Source organism: Netta rufina, assembly GCF_964035555.1.
Source record: "Netta rufina genome assembly, chromosome: 3".
Classification (NCBI taxonomy): Eukaryota; Metazoa; Chordata; class Aves; order Anseriformes; family Anatidae; genus Netta; species Netta rufina.
Window position 1 is genome coordinate 12,644,494 of NC_140125.1, and position 20,449 is coordinate 12,664,942.

The following is a 20,449-nucleotide window of genomic DNA, read 5'->3' on the forward strand; positions in this document are numbered from 1 at the left end:
AGCTCTCCCGGCGATCCCCTCCGATTGGCCCGCGCCGTCCGTCCGTCAAGCCTTCCCGCGACGCTGATTGGCGGAGGCGGCAGGCCAAGCCGCAGCGCCCGCCCCCGCGGGGGGTCCCCCCGGCCCTCCCCGGCACTTCGCGGCAGTGTCCTCAGAAGACTCATTGGGCCGAGCGGCGCTGGAGGCAGAGGGGGGGCGAGCCTCGCTTCCCATTGGCCGGCCCTCGCGTCAATCCACCCAATATCCGCTTCCCATTGGCCGGTGGGGGCGGCGGGGGCGGGGCGGGGCGGCGCCGGGCGGGCCCGCCCTGTGACTAACTCCCGTGTGTGAGTCACGGCGCGGCCCGGCAGCGCCGTTAAATGCCGTGTGCGGGCGGGCGGGCGGCGCTGCCTGGGCTGCCGCCGCCTCCTCCTCCTCTTCCTCCACCTCCTCCTCCTCCTCCCCCTCCCCTAGCTCCGGTACCCGGCCGGCGGGCCGCGCCTGTCACCCTGTCACATCCCCCCCCGCGGCCCCCCGTCCCCCCGCAGCTCGCCCGCCGCCTGCCGAGCCCCCGCAGCGGCATGGGATAGAGCAGCGCTGCCTCAGCGCCCTCGCTCCTTTGAACCCCGTTTATTTGCTTTAAAAACCCGCATTTCTCCCCAAACACGCACCTCTCTCAACCCCTCTCGCCCTCCCCGTGCCGTGCGGGCGCCCCCCGCCCCGTTGTGCCGCCCGTTTCCCCTCAGCGCGCCCCTTCCCCAACGGTCCCCAACGGTCCCCAACGGTCCTCGCCGCGGAGCCCCCCGGAGCGGGTGAGTGCCGGGCTCGCCTCAGGGCCGGGAAGGGGTCGGGGGGGTCGGGGGGAGCCTCAGGGGGAGCCCCCCCCCAGAACCTGGAGGTGTTTTGAGGGGGGTGCGCAGCGAGAGCTGTGTGGAAGTTTTTATTTATTTACTTATTTTTGGGGGTGCGTGGGGGTGCTTCGGGCTGGTTTGGTCGCGAAAGTAAAAGAATATGAGGGAAAAAAAAAGGGTAAAAATCGCGCCGTGCTGCCCGCGACGCGTTTGGGCTCCGTGAGGGGAGCGCTGAGGTGCGAGGAGCGCCTCAAAGTTGCTGGGGGTCAAGGGGGGGGCTCAGACGCAGCCCCGCTGCCCTGTGGTGACCCCAAACAGCCCTTTTTTTTTACCCCAAATAGCCCCAATCTTCTCGCCCCGCCGAGCCCAGGTGTTTGGGTGTGGGGAAGGGAGCGTGAGGTGGCTCCCTGCCCTGGTGCTGAGCAGGGGGAGAGCCCTGCTGGCGGCTGGGGCTGAGGCGAGCTGGGGGAGCTCGCCGTGGAGTTGTCATGTCTCTATTTCACTGCCATTGATTTTTCCCGAGGTATTTTTAGAAATGCGAATGTGGCGTACGTTCTGGTGTGGCGTGCAGGCAGGGTAGCTAAAATAAAACAGATACATGGAAAACCCCAGCAAACAGAGCGCTCTTTCCACACACAGAGCTTCCGAAGCTGTAGCGCTCTGCCGGGCTTAGCTGTTCGTGTTGGCTGCTTGTATTTTGTAACTCATATCATACGGAAACTGATTGCTGACTTGGAGGCTTACCGGATCTCACAGCACTCCCAAATCGTCTCTCTCAGAAACATGAAAATTAAGGAGACGTGTACTGAACTTCTGTTAAAAGGCCAGCATGGTTCTCAGAGTCCTCCACATGAAGTTTTTTTTTTTTTTTTTTTTTTTAATGCAAACACTCTTGTAAGGTGAAGTAAAGTATGGCCTCAGTCAGTAAGTACTGAAGTGACAGGTCAGTAAATTTCTAGAGAAAATGAAGTCTTTAACAAATCTTGGCTTGTATCTGTAAAGAGGGGAGGGGAGCAAACAAACAGGAATCCACTCTGAGGTGGTAAGTACCCTAAATACAGAATCAGCCCTTAGCAGTATCCGTGGGAGTAACTTGCCCAGTATATCCCAAACCTTCCTAAATATTTGTCGCTTTCCCCTTTACGTGGGGTCTTTGAGCTGCGCTCTCTTCAGTCAGCGTGAAGCAGGCCTGCCTCTCCTCTGGTACTAGTTTAGCACCAGTGTGACTTCATTAACTTCAGTGGAGTGGATTTGCATAGATGTGAAAAGTAATGAAGAACCCCGTGTTTTCAGAGAGCCTCCGAGAACGGTGACGTGATGAGCTCTGACTTCCTCTCTCCCCAGACCCAGTTCTGCCACCCTTACTCACAGGAGTGGTACTTTGCCGCACGAGTCCTCCCTCTGATGATGCTTGTGTGACTGCGTGTGCACCACGGCACCAGCCTGGCTGAGTGAGAACAGCAGCTGGTTTTACAGCTTTTTTTTTTTTTTTTCTCCCCCTGAAATAAGAATGCATTAGCTGACTTTTTCTTGGATTGGGAAGAAAATTTTGGAGGACTTTAGGTGAAGCTGCTCTGTTAAGTGACCATACCAAAAATAACCATTGAAGACCTCTGTTGCTGCTGGTGAAACGAGCAAGTTTTACGTTTTCTGCGTGTTTAGCTTTCCCTTGTTGCTATGGAAAGTGGAAAAAAGATTGTTGCAGAAGTCGTTATCTTGTCCTGAAATTCCTCTGTGCCTGGGGGAATCCATACCTACATGCAGTGTTCAAGCTGTGGTGTTTGTTTTGTGTTTTTTTTTAGACAAAAAAAATTCACCCAAATTCATGTTCTGTTGTTTAAATGTTTGCTCTTGAAATCATTGGTGGCAGGATCAGGCCCTCAGTTGTTTTTCTTTAAAGCAGTTGGTGGTGACTTGTATGTGATGTTGTAGAGAGATAGTGGGGATAGTATTATCTGGAGTGTCCACAGCTCAGATCCACTGTCTTGTTACAATCTCAGAAGCAAGCGCCGTGCTAACCCGCCTGTAAAGAAAATAGTTCTAACAAAGCAGGGCTCTCTTCTGCCTTTACGCTCTTATTTATAAATATCTCTTGAAAGATCTGTTGATACTCCTTCAGAACAAGAGACAATTCTTTCGTGTTTGTTTCATGTTTTCATTTCCTTGTGTGACTGTGTTCATTGCTAAGCTTTTGTGTCACTGATTGAGATGTTATTGTAATTAACATTAATTATGCAAACTAGATTGTTTTTAGAGGCTCTCCAACTCCGTATTGATACTGTCAACTTGTTTGTTTGTTAAACAAAAATCCACACATTTCACCGTTCTCAGAGGAAATTGATCAGCCGGTTCCAAATTAACGCGCACATGGGAAACGATGGCAGGATGAAGCTGCTTTAGCTGAAACGTCACATTGAATCTTGAGAGAGGTGGTGAATGCGTTACGGTTGGGTCTGAAATATCAAGGCAGGCTGACCGGGGGAGCAAGAGAAGGGGACCTAGGTACAGCCATTTGAGAGGGTGTTTACACTGCAGAGTCCCACCACATTCTTTCCACAGAGATGGTACTGGATTAATTGGGCCAAATTCTGCAGTCCCTCATTGAGCAAAACTCTCACCGAAATATCCTGGAGCTGTCTGCTTGGTTATGAACTGCTGAATTTGTTCAAGAAACAGAGAAAAATGGCAGAGTTTACTTCATTAATTATTTAGGACATTTTGGATCTTAGGCTTGGAGTAGATATCTTCCCTTATTTCTTTTAATTTAGAAAGGGTTTGAGTTTTTTGTAAAGGAAAACCTTTTTTTTTTTAAAAAAAAAAAAAAACAACTTTGAATTATATCCAGTAATAAACTATTCCCTGTAGCAATGGTAATGTTTTAAAAATAATTTTTTCTATGTTAATTATAATGACATTCACAAGAGTCTTTGTCTGAATCTGAATCACCCCTTTGAAACACTTCAGAGCTGAGAAGAACTGTAAAATCTCTCCCTAGAAATCATAATTGTTCCAATATTTATATGTTGTATTGTTGTCTGCTCTCAGGAAGAAAAAAGAATGAGGGGTGGGGAGAAGAGTTTAAATGAGAACTTGTCGTCACGATATCAAGCCTGAAAATATATGCAGACTGGCAGATTATTCCCTGTCTTAAAAATTAAGTCTCTCTAATTTCCCATTTAAATAAGCAAAAATTTGGTTTGCAGTTTGCTTTGGGTAATGAAAGAGGGTGGCTTTTTTTTCTGTTTCTACTTTTGGTGCAGTGGTCCTCTGGAAAGTTAGAAACAGTGCCCTGGGGCTCAGCAAAGTGGAGGGTTTATAATTATATGGGAAGGCTCCATAGCATCAGTGAATTAGCATTAGCAGCTGAGTGAGTTTGTTAAGCTGTAGAGATGGTATTATGGAAATCAATAAAATGCTGATTTCTTTTTCTTATTGCAGATTCCACGCTAAAAGGAAAAGATGCTGTTTGTTTGTCTGCCTTTCGTGTAGGCTTGCCAAACCATTAGCTGATTTGGAAAGGCATTTTTTTTGGTTCAGACAATAAGTAGCAGATATACGTATATTTTTTTAACTTCTTTAAATCTTGATTTATTAGATTGTCACGTAGAAATCACACTGACATCCCGGCCTGCAGGTGCCTTCAAGTGTGTCTGTCGGCAGAAGCAAGAGTGAAGGTCACTTATCTTTCTTCTGACATGCTGGTGTGATGTTGTAGCCAAAATGCTATGTGTTCCTTACCTTTCTGTTTCTGCTGCAAGTTAGCTCAGGTGTTGGGAGGGTTCTGGGGAGATACACTGTAATCCACGGTGAAAATAAAAGAGAAATAGTGACCTTAAATGTTTTCAGAGATGTGAGTCAGGAGGGCTGATATTAATCACTGTAAGATCTGTAATATGCATTGGCCTTTATTTCTTTGTCTCAAAGCTTCTCCTGCTTTTATTCTAGAAAGACAAGTAACCAGATCATTCATCACACTAAGCACTTACAGAGAGAGAAGTGACAGATCGACAGCCTTATGTCGAGCACTGGGTAACATGTATGATGCATTAAGTTCTGATGATCTGTATAAAACGCTTTAATTGGGAGGAACGGTAAATGGAGGAGCAGCCCTAGTCCAAGGGCTTTGTGGCTCGTTTTTTTCTTCCTGGTGAAAATTAAATGTAAGTTCATAATCAAATGATTTTATTAAAAAATATCTGTATGCTGTGACCTTTAAAATAGTCTGAAATGGTTTATTTGTAGTAAGATACACTGTGGGCTTTGGGGGAACCTGGGAAAGCTGGCTGCCTTAGCGGTGGATAGCATGACTGATGGTAACTGTGGGCTTTGTGGACCTAAGAAGGTCCAACTCAGCAGCTTCTTTGGGAACACAGCAGTGAGAATCTGTTTTGTGACATGTGAGTAGCATATGTACAGAGTTAAGGCATTCTGAGGCGTGCAAAGCATGTCCTCGTATGAACAGAAACAGTTCAAATGCCAGATTTATGAGGCAGGCAACAGTAAAGGTCAGCAACTTGAAAAATTAACACTATGCTCTGTATTGACATTTCAGAGGGAATTCTGATGGGGGTGTGGTTCCAGCAAATGCAAACTTGCGGGTCCAGCCACACAGATAAAATAGACAGCCTTCCCCTTATCTCTTTGCCAGCCTGGACTTTTTTTTTTTTTTTTTAAACATAATTTTGCCAGTTTGTCAGCAGTCTCCCTGTGCTTTACTCTTTCTGCTAATCTCTAGCCAAATGGAGCCAGTGAGCACAGGGCTTGTAGTGCTCAGCTATGGCTTGGAAATGACACTCTGCTACCTGGTGACTGTGAGCAGGTGAAGGCACAGGAGGGCTGAGGGAGCTGGAGTAACACAGTAAATTCCCGATTCCCTAAAATATTTGCCTGGGTTGTGACCTGTGGTACTTCCTGCCCGTGACATCGCTATGGGGGCCCGCTTAAGGACAGCTTTAGAACACAGAAATGGAAAAATGGGGATGGATCTTGGCAGAACTTGAATCATACCTTCTTAGCTCCTACCATGTAAACTAGGGATCCAAGCAATACCAAGGATACAGCTTTTTATAACTCCAAAACTGCAGTAGTAACAGTAACTCCAAAAGTAGCTTCTAGATAGAGACAGAATTGCAGTCACTTTGTCTTTTCATAAGCTGTTGCTAATGCAGTTAAAGCAGTAGTTCTGAGAACAAGTGTGTTGAGGACTCCAATTCATCCTCTTTAAAATTTAAATTTCTATATTCATATATTTGCTCTGAGGGAAAAATAAAACATGGGTTGCTTGGTTATCCAAATTCAACATTCTCATAAAAAATGCACGCAGTGTTTTTTGTTGATTTAAAGTCAGATATTCATGTTGATGGCTTTTTCACTTTTGGTTAGCTTTTCTGGTTTCATTTTAAGTATCTTTTCTTCAACTGCTTTCCTTCTGTGTCCTGTCAAATTACTTTTCCACTGTTTTTGATTCTCTCTGCTTCTTTCTAGCCATTTTTTCCAGTTGTCATTCTTTTTGCACGGTATTGCTGTTTGCTTATAGAACCACATCAGCAGCTCTGAATAACACCGCTCTATGCAGATTACAAATAAATAGCAACAGTTCCTCCTTTAAAAAGCTTACGGTGGGAATGTGAAATCTGGGGGACTGGTTCTCATGTTTTGCATCCCACGCTTCTTGATTTTTGGTGTGGAGAGCTGTTGCACCGCTGTCATGCAGCGTTAAGGTGTGTGTTGAAGTGTGGGACACCAGTAATGTTTCATGTCCTCTGCCCTTGGCAAGGAAAAGATTCGCCACTGCTGACCCGTGGCCAGAAAGGAAAAGGCGAAGGGAGAGCCTGCTGAAGGTGTGACACGAGTTGGTGCAGTCAGCCAGAAGGAATCAGGACGAGAGCCAGGAATAATACCCAGGTGTCATCAACTGCAGCCATGTGTCCTGTGCTGTACCAAAGCAGGTTTTTTGATTCTATGCTTCGTGGAGCTCAGTTGTATTTATCTTTTGGTCGTTCTGCTTATATTTAGTTGGCAGTCTTCTCTGCTGTAGTCTCTTCTCATCTTTAATAAGTTATGGATACTACAGACCTCTCAGACTGCACGTCAGGGATGTTATTAAGCATCAGTGGGTTTTCTCTCACCTCATGCTGGAATATTTGGCTCTTGCCAAAGGAATTGAGGTCAGAATCATGGCCTCTTGAGTATCATGCACCAAAAAAATGTATGTGTTGGAGGTAGCAAAGTACTCCTAGAACAAACAAACAAACAAGACTTGTGAAGTTAAAGGTAATATTTGGTTTGTGATGCAATGTGAGAACTAGGTTATAAAGTGGGGTAGGTTTTTCGTGATGGTGTAAAGGTAAAAGGTGAAGCCTTCTCAAAAGAACCTTTAAACTCTTCAATCTTTTTAAAGGATTGCACCAGTCCTCTGCCAAAGCTGCTGACTTGGAGGTTTTGGAAGGCCCTCCTTCCTGTGAGAGGGAACATCCTTGACAGTAAAGTTTCTAATCAGGGCTGAAGCTTCTAGGCCTGATGGTGGTAGTGGTTGTTCTCTGATATCAAGAGACGTGATGGAAGAGATAGCAGCCAGATGTGTGATGGGAAAGGACCCAGTAATAACGCATCCTTCCAGCATTCAGCCAGAACTGTGAGGCTGCCTAAACTGTCCTTTGATTTTTAGAATATTTTGAATTCATTACCTATCTACAGATATTTCAGTACAAATTCTAGGGAAAGGCAGTTTCTGTGTGTGTTTTTTTTTTTTTTTTTTTTTTCCAGACTTGCACATCTTTATGGCTTTCCAACCTTGCAAAGTTAAAAAAGGAGAAAACCACTCTGTGGGGATAGTCTTCTACTCTTCCCCCTGCCACATTCAAAATGAGTCTTCCCTTGTTCAGAATAAAAGCTGTGATAATTCATTTCCTTTGCTATGATGATCCATTGCCCAAATGTCCTAACAGTATAATTTGATCGTGGTGCTTAGACAGCTATCATATCACTCTTATAAAACAACACCATTTGAAATCTTATAATCCAAGAAATCCAAAGCTAAAGTGCTTAGAGCAGTGACTAATTGCATGCTAGTGCGTATTAGTGCATCCTTCTGAGTTATGTCCCTCATTGGTCGAGACAGACTTGCAGATGAGCTCTTAACACATTATTTAACAAGATGGTAGCATTCTGAGTTTGAATTACTTGTTGCTTTTTCCTGGTTTTATTTATCTTCTCCAGCCCCAGTTTAGGGTTCAGACCTCCCCGTTTGTTTTATGGGAAAGCCGCAGTTCCCGTTTCCTTCTAGAGCTGTTGCAGCACGAATGAGCAAAGCGTGTAGGGCTTCTTTCAGGGGCTATCAAAGTAGCCTGTGTTCTTCACACAAGAAAAGTTAAGAACACTTATCTGTTTTCTTCATTTTATTTCCTTTTTCTCCTTTCTTCACTGCTTGTACTCTAAAGGTCCTGGAGCAATTACCCAGTCTGTTTTGCATCTCCCCATTCAGGAAAAGGGAGAAGGTTTGCACTGGACTACACGTGTTCTCTCTAGCCCCTTTGTCAAATTTCTTCAAGCTGCAACAGCAGAGGAAAAAAAAAAAAAATCCTGTTTGAACACTTTTTTTCTTCCCCCTGACTTTAATGAGAGATTAGGGAACAATTCTTCTTTTACAAAGAAGTAGTGTAGGTGAAGTAGTGTATCTTTAGGAAAGGGTCAGCACCACAGGAGAGCTGTTCAGAAAGGTTGCCAGATCCTCCCAGCCTCTGCACCAGTCTGTCATCAAAGGCCCCTGTGAAATGAAGAAGGCTATACGCTCTGCGAGTGTGTGTGGATTTCTGATGGTTGTGCTGGATTTCTGCCATGCCACAAAACTGATTAGAATAATTTATAATAAAAAGGGGGCATGGATTTCAGAAAGGGATAATGTGAGAGGGAAAGGAGGGAAGTGGAGGCAGGGAGGCCGAATCTGATTTTTTTTTTTTTGTGGTTTATGGATGTACCCCTGAAGCTCAGATTTTCTACCTCTGTCTGTTGGAAGCAACTACCACCCTCACTTATGTTGTCAGAGATGACTGCTGTGTGCTCGGCTTAATGTATGGTGTGCTTATGCCTTGCTGTTTATTTACTTGCAGCAGGACTCGGGATATTCCAGGTACTTTCCAGATGCTGATGGATAATCTCTGCTCCAAGGGACTTGACAAAGCAGAGCCAGGCCAGAGGAAGGTGTATAGGTGGGGATTTACAGGCTGCTGCTGAGAAACAGAACAAGATTCACAGGAGGACCTTTGAGAGGAGCGTGAGTGTGTGGTTAAGGTGTTGTGCAAATGAAATGAGGAGTGGAGTACAGGGGACTCCAGGAAAGAAAGGGGCACCACGCAAACAAGCGCTCAGACCTCTGAGCTTTCAGCCTAGTCTGCGTTTATCAGCCACCTAGGCCTAGTAAATGTGTGCATTTGGTCCCTGGCATGTCTGGAAAGAAAAGAGATCCTTTGCTTTGCTTCTGCATTACAAGTCAGTCCCTGATCAGTTCAGAACTCCTGACACCTGATCCATCTCTTGGATGCTTTCCCCTGTGTTTGTCGATGCGCAGTGTGGCGGCCGTGTAAGCGGAGTTCTCCTGTCGTGTTCTGCACGCAGAAATGCTGGGAAAATGAGAAAGGGTCTGAGGCGTGAGGTGCGTGTGCAGCGTGAGGCTTGACAAGCCAGAGGGAAGCAGCATTGGGATTTTGTGCCTGCATTCCTTGGGGCTGGAGGTGTTGTCCATTAAGGCCCCCCGAACATGTCTGTAATGCAAAACAGAAAACAAAAAGAAAATGTTTTCTCTTCAGTCGTCATTCTAGCATGGCTTATGTGCGTATGAATCATTCCTCCTCCATCTGGAAGGATGAGATGCAGAGCTCTTTTTCTAAGGAGGTATCTAACATACATCCTCATAGCAGCCAGCAATTGGCATGACAAAAGGGTTACAGCTAGTGGCTGGCACCCTTCCCATCCATCTTGCCACTGGAAACATAATGCCTTTGCAATGTGCTTGTTCTTCAGGCGCCGCCATGCAGAGCCAGTCCCTGGGACATGTCACAGAGCAGTTGCATGTCGCTTGCTTTTGTTTGTGGCGCCTCCTTAGCAGCACAAGGACTGGGAAGTGGGAGTAAAAGTGATGGATTGGTTTTCTTTAGTGTGACATGGAGTGTTTGGGAGCAGTGAGGTACTTGGGGAATGTTCCCAGGTGCGGGAAGGTGAGCAGCAAGGCATTTAGCATGGTCGGCGTAACATAAATGTGGCAGAAGAGCTTGTTTTGCTTCCTACCCTCTATGCCTGGTGCAGGGCAAGGTGAAGTTTAGTAGTATGGAGTGCATCTGGGTTAAAAAAAAAAAAAAAAGTGTTCTTGTATTAAAAAAGTTACAGATTTTGTTCATGTAATCTGACCACATCGTACATGTTCTTTTTTCCACTTGAATTACAAGAAGACAAAGGCCCTGACTCGGTTAACTTAGTTTCCAGTGTTCCTGTGGTGTCAAGAAATAATTTTATTGCCCACCTTTTTTTAGATAGGTGTATGACATGGTGTCAGAACGAGCGGGAGAAAGGAGATCCCCTTAACCTCAGCCCTTTGCTCTAACAAAGCTCTTGTTATCTTTTGCTTTTGCTGAGCCTGACTGGCAATGACCTCAGCTTACAGCAGTGACCAGCTTCAAGATGCAGCTCAAACCGCCGTGTAAAAGCTGGATGTTTTCTTGCTGAAGCTCCTTGAGGCACTCCTGCAACGCACCAAAATGTGTGCCCAGGGGACTCTGGATATGTATTCACTGCTTCCTCCTTTTGAAGGATGGTTGGAGATGAGATAGAGGAGAGTCCAGGATATGCTGCCTGCCCCTGGGACCTTGGGTGCATTTAATGAGCTGGTGTTTGGACCACTTGTTCTTGGAGCTGGGACCTGTGCCTGTTCCTCCCCAGGAGCTGTGTGAACAGGGAGAGCCCCCCGCTTCCCTTCCCCGCTCTGCTTTTTAACCAGTATCTGCTCCTCCTTTCTGCGTAACAAATCTGATTCTCCTCCGTGAGGTAGGCAGAACTCTGCTGCGGGAGCTGATAGGCGTCTCACACGGGATGGTCAGGGGGGTTTAGGGCACTGCTCTTGCTGAAACTTCCACCCCATTGGGATGGGGTGGGAATGGCAGGGAGGAAGTCACCGCTCTGCCTCACCTGAGGGAGCTGAGTCCTGGTGTGCTGCGTGGAGGGTGCAGACCTGTGGTCACTGCTGTGACTGCCTTGGATGCAAAGTGAGCAGCTTCTCTTCTGGTGAGGCGGGTTCCTATCTCAGCGTGTGGATGGAGGCACCTCCTTTGGGTGGGTGTTCCTAGTGTCTCTTAGCTGACTCTGGACAGTGATGCACTGAGCTCAGAGGGGTACTGGCCTCTTCCCCACCATATTTTGGGTGTGGGGGAGAAGGGGGATGGCTGCTGGGACCTGCAGGCGTTCTGTGGCAGAGTTCCTGCTCTGAGCTGAGGACTGCTGTGCCCGCTTCCATCAGAGCTGTTGTGACAACTCAGCGGGGACTGAAGTTCTCAGATAATGTCTGCTTCCTCCCAAAATGCTTTTGGGAGGACACTTTGGAGCTGGTCTGTGAAACAGCGCCCTGGAAAGCCACTCTGCCCTCAAGAGTGGAACATTCCTGCATGCTGTGCTCTTCTAGACCTGGTGGCTGTGGAGAGCTTTCCTCTTGCCACGTCCCCAGCTTCTGTTTTATCTTCCCCGATACATTATAGCCTGCAGAAGACCCTTCAGGCAGAGATGCTTTGTTACTTTCTTTAGCTTCATGATTGCTGTTTATACTCCGGTGTAATAAACACAATTAGCATTTCTGGCTTATTTCAGGGTGTGTGCTTGCGTGTGAAAAAGATTTGGATACATTAATTCTGCTGCCTTTCTTACCTGTGTCTGAGATACTATCTGCTTACTATCTTTCCTCATACACAACAGCTATGGAAAGGAAATAACACTCTCTGGGCTCTTGGAAACATTTCAGTAGCTTGGCTTTGGTAAGCAGTACTTCAGTAAGAGGGATTGAGGGGGAATAATACTGTGTCTCTTTGAGAACTGGTTTCCAGATCCTCAGAGCAGAGTCAGAAGGTGAAGGCTGCTCCTGCCGCACACTTCACATGCGGTGTCTGACTGCAGCATGCTCATGTACGTGGATTTGACTCTGGGACAAGCCCAGACCCAGAATCTGGGGACCCCCAAGGCAGAAGAATTGGGTTTGCTGTGTGTTTGTATATGCTGAGCAGGTGTATATATTTTTTTTTTCTTCTGGGTGTGCTCGGAGTTTTAGCCTGAGTCAGCTGTGGGTATTGCCACTTGCTGAAAGGCTGAAGAGCAGATTCTCGTGGCCTGAATTCCTCCTAAGGCTCTGTGCTTGAAGGCCAGGAGTCAGCTGGAAGGGGAAAAAAAAAAAAAGATATGGGGCCTTGGATGCAATTTAGGGTGTGTGACTCTGGCTCCTCGTCTCCTGTGATACCAGCATGCCATAAACATCTGATTTTGGAAGCTTTTTTTTGTGGTTTCTTTTGTGTTATCCTCTAAAGTTTGAGAGCTTGCATCCTGGAAGGACTGGACAATGCTGTGCCACCTGTCAGCAGCACACACAGTGGGTGCTGGATGAGGGAGGTGCCCAAGCTCTGAGGGCGCTTTGTGGTGTTCCCAAGGCGCTCAGCTGTGCAGGAATGGAGCCCTTCGGGGCTTGCTTATGGCCACGAAGAGTCTGATCCCTCGCTGCGTTGGCCCTGCTAATCTCTGACTATCAATCATCCTCTCCCCGTTTGGAAGAACTTTTGACTTAATAATAATGAGAGATACATCAGCTTGAGTAATTTCTGTTTGAAGATATTAAGCTGTGTGAACACTGAAGAATATTATATCCTAAGCTTCTGAGGAGGGCCAACCGTAATGCAGTGCCACTCTTGGAATGATTTGTTTTAACTATAGGGCCGGTTTAAATAGAGCTATTTAAGTGTATGTTGCTGTTCCTCATACATCAAAAAGTGAAGTTCAGTGAATAATGACTTATCGTGGGGCACTGCAGTGAGATAAGGACTCATCATAGCGTTGCGAGAAATGGCAATGTCGTTAAAGGAAAAAAGACTTTTTGTCTATAAGCTTAATTGGAAAAGCCAGAAATCTCGAGTGGAGATTTCTAGCATCCTGGCCAACTGGAGTATATCATAATAAGAACAAATTTCTGTGTGCAGAGGGTGTCCAAGGCTTTGATTGCTGCATGAGCCACATAGCTGTGGGATATTTTCCTCTGTGTGCCTTTTATGCAGATAAGTGATGGTACCTGATTTCTGGTCCTGGAGGGGGAAACTAAAGCCTTATTACTGAGCAGCTTTCCAAGACACAGGAGCTGTCATTAAGTCACCAGTGGACAAGGGAGCTGCGTGTGGCAGGCATTAGCTCTTTTTCTGCTTTTAATGGAAATGACTTGCAGTTATGTCATGTCATAATTTTTTAAACTGTGTGAGGGGGTGTGACTCGTTTACTCTCACTCAGGTTGTTAAAGTGCACACAGAAGCAGCTGCTTGCTGAGGTGGCTGATCCTATGGGCTAGGTGTGGGAATGGCCAGTTACAGGGGTATCGGGCACTCGCTTTCAGAGAGCTCTGCAACAAAGCCACTGCGCTCAGGTTTCCCTGTTCCCTGAATTTGGGTCCATCCTGCAATATATGGAGAGTTTTAAGAGGAATGATGTGCAAGGCTGACACTGCTTTTCCTCCCTTTGTGGCGTTTACTCTAACTTATTGCTTTTAGCAAGTATAATCACTGTACTGTTGTGGTCTCGGGGATAGTTAGCAGGACACCACGATCTGCCCATCTGCAGCAGCTCTGCTGGAAAGGTCTAGTCTGCAGGAGCCCTTGTTTGCTCTTTAGGATAAAATGCAATTGAGCATCTGGAGAAATCTGTTCTATAGTGGAAATGAACTATAAATACATAACGGGGGATTTTTTTAGTCATTACACCTAAATTGGTTATTTTCTACCACTTGTAGGACTCCTTTAAAAAAGAAAAAAAAGCTGCTTTTTCTACCTCCACGAGAAAAACACCAGCTCAGTGGGCAAATGCTGTGCTATGGGTAAGATGTAGAAGCAATAACACAGGAGGAGCAGCGTGAGGAAAAAGACAGCTTCCTGCTCTGTGGTGTTTCTGATTTATTTGTTGCTTTTTTTTTTTTCTTCCTAATTATATGGAGTTGGAGGAATGAGCTGGTAGGATATGAGTGTTGCTATCTTGTTAATAGGAGTTGTGGTCATGGATGGCATGCAAGCAAGAGGCTGCGAGGGACTGGGATGTGTCCGAAGGAAAGGCCAGCAATGAGCCAGGCCAGCACAGGGCTTTCTCAGGTAGAAGGTAAACTGAGGGAATGTCTGCAAAGCCAGTGCCCAAAGCTGGAATTCTGCTCCTTTTTCCAGTTAAACCAATACGTAAACCAGTTCACTTGATGCTCCCATTAATTTGGACTACTTACCTTTCCAGTTCTTCCAGCTTGTGATTTGGGCAGGATGAGCCAGCAGGGCAAATGACGTTCTGGAACTGGCTTGACTTGTCTCTGTGTCTCCCCAGAAAGCCAGCGTCGTCTTTACCACCAAAACAGTGACCGGCTCCACTGCTATTGTCTGGCACACCTGAGACTCTGCAGCAAAATCATCTGCTACTGCTTAGAAAAGGGACGATGAAGGAAAACTTGCAATCCTTTGCCAGCTTTCTGTGCTTCTCTACCCAGTAAGGCTTTTCTGCACCATACAAATGGTGTAGCAGCTGTGGCTCGAAAATCACTGGGGCTTTTCCCTCGCCGTGGGGTATTTAACTGTATCCAGCCCTGGCACCTTTACAAGCACAGACAGCAGAAGCTGTGTATGGGGCCGGCATCACGTACGTGCCAAGCACACTGCTGCTGACAGCCACACTCTCCATGTCCCCTTCTGAGGTGACCAGAGAGCACAAAGTGGGCTGGCCCTCTGGAGTCCGAGCTGTGCTCTTCTCTGGCTCGAGGTCTTGAGCATCTTGTCCCTACAGATAGCAGGGAGCAGCGTGAATAAAAGCCTTTTTTTTAATGGAGAGCTGAACACCTGGATTAGCGGGGGATCTATGGGACAGGTTGCATCAGGGTTTCTTATACTGCGTGTTTGAGAAGGGGGCGCAATAAGGAGGAGACTGGGTACTTAGCACAGCGTTTAATTTGATTGTGTAACTCCACCGCAGTGAGCTCGTGACGTGTGTTTCTGACTTAACCAAGAACCACTGAAGGTGCAAAGCCCCTTCGTGTCCTCCCTGTTCCAGGAAGCCCTGACGGGCCTCTGGCTAAACAGTCAACAAGTCCGCGGAGTCACTGGTGTTTTGATGCCTGTGGAAAGAGAAGTTGGCAGTGGGAGTCGTTTTCTGGCTTGTGTTGCTAACTGTGCCAAAGAAAATCAGCTTTCTTGACCTGAAACAACACTGAAGCTGCGTGCAGGCTGCAGAGTGCAGCAGGGCAGTGGTCTTTCCCTCATGTCTCAGGAGGAGACATGAGGGAAATCAAAGGAGATTTCCTTGACATCAGAGTAGACCCTTGTCTTTCCTTGGATTTGGTTGAATTCAGAGGGCCATAGCTGAGGTCTGAGGCCTGCCTCTTCCTCTGGTTTACTTCACTATCATTTTTTTTCTCTCTCTGCTCAGGGCAGTAGTAAAGCCTTTGTGTTATGTTCTCACCCACCACTAAGGGCTCCATGCTTTTGTCTGCTGACTGTATCGGTGGATACAGCTGGTATGCTCACCCACCAAAAGGGTTTTTGTTTCACTGGTATTGTCAGAAGCCATTGTCAAGTGTGTTCTGCCAGACAAAATAAAAGGAAACCTCTGAGTCTCAAGAACTTGTGAAGAAGCCCAAGAAGGGAAATTGTATCTCTGGCAGCCCCTAGGCCCTCTGACACAAAGATCAGTGATCCACGTCTCCTGAGACTCTGGGGATCAGGGGCTGGATTTCTCCTCTTACGCCAAAGGTTGCCTGCCTCTGACAAAAAAAGAAAAGAGGAAAAATGCAAGTTGGTTTCATTGGAAAAAGAAAAAACAGACGATGCTGAAAACCTGTAACTGAACTGACTTGATCTTATGATTGAAACTCTTGCAATAGCTGGCTCTGATCTACTATAACGTCCACACACAGTACCGGGGCAGGCTTTTTGTTTGCTGCTGGCTTTCTTTTTAGTTTTGTCTGCACAAAGAGGAGGGAATAGCATCAGGTGACGAGGCAGGAAACACTCGTGCATCAAAGTGATTGACTGTTCAGTGCCTGGAGTTGGGAGTAAGCCATATCTTAGACCAGGAAAAAATAAACGGAGCAAATGGAGCCGCTCGAGTTGTTCAGTGTGGAACAGAGCCTGGCAGAGAAGACGCTGGCTGCAGCACTGCACATCTTCCTGGCCTGAGCGATGCTGCACCAGGGAACTGGAGAGGCTGAAATCCTGTATTGGTTCTGCGTCTGGCAAACTTGGTGACAAAGATTTACTGTGGGCTCCAGCGGGAGAAAAAGATAGCACTGCACCTCCCAGAGAGTTTGGATGCTGTGCGTGCTCACGTGAGGGGAAAAGGGTATTCCTCCCTTAGAAGGTACTAGAGATCAGCTGAGGCCATTTGATACAGCATTACATAGTTGTGTAAAACTCAGTCATGGGGTTTTTATTTTTGAATAGTTAGCAAACTGGGCAGTAATGATATAAGTGATTAGAGCCGTGATTATCTGTGTTGCTTTTGATTTTGTGGCTGAACCAGAAATGTGGGCTGGCTTGAACTGAAACAAGAAAAATATCTCTTGCTAACATGAAGAAAATAAGACTTCAGGTAATCCTAAAACCAAAGTTTTTTTTCTTCTTTGGATTGTTTCAACTCTTTTAGGTTAAAGATTAAGATTGAAAACAAATTCTAGTTTTAGAGAAGCTGGAATTTTAAAGGGCTGTTGGAGTTCAAATTTTTTTTTTCTGGCCTTCTTGAACCCACACTCTGAACGTTACATGGGCTGGATTCACCTGCAGAGCAGAAGGGAGCTCCAGTCCCCCCACTAGCAGCTTTAGCAACTAGAAATTCACCTCTCTCGTGGGGGTGCAGTCACAACTGTGTTCAGCTCCCTTACCCAGAGCAGTGCTGAGTGCACCACTGACATAATTCTCCAGACCAAAAACTTCCCGGCATCTTTAACAGACAGATAAAACTGAAAGTCATTCAGAGTGAGAAATAGAGCTGCTTATTCCACCGAGCAGTGTGTAAGTGCAGGGTGAGTGAAAATGATTCCCTAATGAAAAAGCAGTAAAAGAGCTGAAGAGCGCAGCAAAACAAAGGTCAAACTGTGTCGTCGGAATGCAGACAGAGGCTAAACTTATTTGCAATATATACAGAGGCCAGCTCAGTGTAAAATGAAGGCAGCCAGCCCAAGGAATATTACTATGCATAGGGTATATATTTGCGTTATGGATATATGCATATGTATAAATAAAATGTAGATAATCTGTGGTCATACATTCTGAAAGCCTGTCATCAGAACAAATTGCAAAGTGCAGAACATGCAGAGGTTCAAAAAGCTGCAGCTGGAGAACATAAACCAAGGTGACCACAGAACCGTGCTCCTTAGGGGTCGCTTTGTTTAAAGCCACCCGTTAAGGCTCTGCAACACACTGAATTTCCAAATAGGTGCTCAAAAGGATTGGTGTCAGCCTTATAAAAACAAACACTCCCCCTCAGATTCACCTGTCCATGTGGCAAAGTCCCCCTTGGCACGCCAATGTGAAGTTTGATGCTATTCACCTTAGCTTTAGTGGACCGAATTCTCACGAGCCTGACTGGAAATCCTCTGCTAATGCAGTTTTACAGATATACCATGTACGGAGTGGGGTTTTCACAGAATACCAGGAGGCCCTCCAAGGGAGAGGGGGTTACAGAAGTCACAGGAGATGCTGATGCAGGTCCTTGTGCACCAATGTATCATCTCTGCTGTGCCCCCTTCATCCCCGAGATGTGAAGCAAAAGGTGAAAGTGTTAAAAATAAGCGTCGCTGATTCAATGCAGCTATCAACCAAGTTATTAGCGTATGGTTCCTGCTTTAAAGATATAAATGCTATTTTGAACTATTGTCTGCATGCAGAAGGTCTAAATGAGGCCACCTTGAGAACTATTTACCACAGTGTGGTTACATGAGGAAGGTACAGAGATGAGAAGACTTCCAAAAGAGGAAATCACGTCTAGACTTCAAAATGCCAGTTCTCAGTTTTGTTTTAGGTGGTCGTGACCTGTCTGGTATCTTTGAGCCAGCACCGAGGAGAAATTGACTGAGAGGAGCAAACAGTACCGTAAGGAGACAACACATTGGTTCAGAGTACAGGTTCCCAAACCCCCACAGTGAATGTTATCACCAGCCCTCAAAATTCATCTCAGATTAGGAAGGCAGTATGTATTTGGTCTGACAGAGTATCAATTGAATACCACTTGCAAGCTTTTTTAGGTGTCTTCATAAACTTAAGCATAGAACATTGGACCTGAGGAGAAGAAAAGTTCACCCATTTTGCCAGTTCAAACCAAGTTCCCCCAGTTTTACATATTTTCTGCGTGCACTGTGCTGCTGATGTTGAGGGGGGGATCTCAAACTTGGTACTTCCCTAAACAAGGAGGAAAACAATTGTTTATGTTGTCTGTGGTTAACCTACAGAGCAGTATTAATGGTCTGTGAAACCTCTTCGGATAGATGGCTCAATAGAAACTTTTGAGAAACTCTGTAGACGTGAAAGAGGAGTTCCGTGAGGAGATGGGGTAAGACGGTTAAAATTGTCAGGAGAACGAGCTGATGTGCATCTGAGGATGCTTTCGTGATACGCTTGTGGGAAGCAAGAAGGCAGAGGAGTGTGTAGTTGGGTGCTGAGGGGAGAAGTCATCTAGTGGGGCCAGGGACTTCTTTCACTCAGGTTACAGTGGTCTGTGCTTGGATGTCAACGCTGGAAACTTCCCTTGAGGTGCAAATAATTGCATCTAGTGTTCACAGACAGTGGAGGCTTTTTCCCAGCAGAGCTGCTAGTGGAACTCTTTGCTTCAAACAGATCCTTGCAGCTATTGAGATGATTGTAATGGATGAAAGTTGTGCTTGAAAATAGAACTTGGTGTTGGCCTGCATCTTCTGGCCCTTCCCCTCTACACCACTTATTCACAAGTAGTTTGGTCCCTTGCGGGGGCTGACATAAATGAACAAGCATTATGGAAAACATCAAACTTCACAGGATTATTTTTCTTTCATGCATCTCTAATATATTTTAGTGTCTTTTTGTTTATCAAACTTTAATTATGTAATTTTACTTAACCCAGAGTTGGGGCTTTCTGAGTTCTAGCAGAGGAAGGCAATGCAGTTACTCTGAAAACAAACGGTCCTAGTAAAACGTACCTATTTCATCTATTGTGAAGTACTCCAGTTTTCACCTCAGTTCTTTTCTTGACAAGCATCTTTTTTAATTCTGTAAGTTTTTTGTTCAGATTTTGTGAGTATCCCAAGCCTTCTTTCACTCAGTTATATTTTGACTATTTTCTCCGTACACTGATAGCTCTCAGAACAAACCAGGCAGCGTTTGCTTTTCTCTCCTTTGCTGTTTCTCAGAAGACTATTGCTTTTTCTGTTGCTGTTTTACTTCTGGTATCAGACTGGAAAACAAAAGTAGCTTCCCCCCCCACGTCTGTGAGTGCCTGCAAATAGACACACGTGCGCTCTCTCCCCCCAGCATGTGCACATGCATGCAAACACACACAAGGAGTTTGTTCTTGCTTGTGCGCAGCCAAAAGAGGCCGGACACTGCTGTCTTCAGCTCAGTGGAAGTTGGCACCGACCCATCTCCAGCAAACAACAGCCTGACGTCAGCTCGCGCAGCGGTGATAGCAGTATAACTTGAGAGATTTTTCAACTGGCCAAGCTGTTGAAAGGCTATCGCTGGGTTTGATAATCTCTGGCCGCACTTGAGAGGAAGCGGCGCGAAGGTGGGGGGGGGGAATGGCTGCTTAATGACAGAAATAATAGAGCAATTCCTGATAACTTCCCCGAGGTGGAGAGGTGATTTTTAAGGCTTGCACCGAAGGGTATTCTGATTCCCATCTTGGCAGCTGCAGTCCTTCTCCACATTGTTATTTCCAGCTCCTGAAATCCCGAGTGCTCGGTCGCGTTCACATTTGCGCTGTATTGGAAGTTGGAGAACAATTAAAGTGCCGTGTAACAGTCAATCAAGCAGATGATGAAATTTGACTTTCCTATTGTGTTGAATAAAGCGCTTTCATTATGATTTTAATTCCCGATGTTTGCTTTATGTGGTGTAGATATAGTTCAAAGAACTGGGCCTGGTGATACTGAGCTTTTTGCTAGGTTCCGTACATTTCTGTTCCTTTTGCTAGGATATAAGCACAAAAATCGTTGAGGCCCCAGATCTTGACCGCAACACCCAGAAAAGGTTTACTTTAAAGGTGTTGAGTCCTTCTTTGTTATTAAATAAGGCTGGAATGAAGACACCGCTTTGTGGTGCTGGTTTCAGATAACGTCTTTAGCAAAGTGGCTGTTTTCCTGTAATGCTACAGATGTGTTGACTGCAAAGTTAGCGGAGCCT

At 46.0% G+C, this 20,449-nt stretch overlaps 1 protein-coding gene across 1 annotated transcript in view; it reads left to right on the forward strand.

Moving 5' to 3' along the window:
• The first annotated feature begins 659 nt into the window (after positions 1-659).
• SERTAD2 (SERTA domain containing 2) overlaps positions 660-20,449 on the forward strand; it is a 78,769-nt gene continuing 58,979 nt past the window's right edge. The window contains exon 1 of the mRNA XM_084284663.1: positions 660-791. The gene's annotated coding sequence lies outside the window, so the exon portion shown is untranslated. The remainder of the gene's footprint in view (positions 792-20,449) is intronic.